This window comes from Plasmopara halstedii, assembly GCF_900000015.1.
Source record: "Plasmopara halstedii genome assembly, contig: Scaffold_525, whole genome shotgun sequence".
In the NCBI taxonomy this organism is placed as follows: Eukaryota; Oomycota; class Peronosporomycetes; order Peronosporales; family Peronosporaceae; genus Plasmopara; species Plasmopara halstedii.
In genome coordinates, this window is record NW_020187445.1 from 1,575,785 (window position 1) to 1,576,013 (window position 229).

Genomic DNA, 229 nt, shown 5'->3' on the forward strand with positions numbered 1-229 from the left:
AAAATCTTTCAATCTGTTTTACTGCCTGCTTCATGACAAGTATCGTTGATGGGCTGATCGTTCGTGTACATCAAGCTGCAGTCTGCAGTCATGGCTCGTAAAGACTTGATGTCTGGACTCTAGCAGATAGCAGGTGGTATTGCGTAGGAAAGAGGTGGTACTTGTGATTGCTTATACGTCGCTGCGGATCGATAATTTGACACCAACAACGGAGCGCCACGGCCCACCC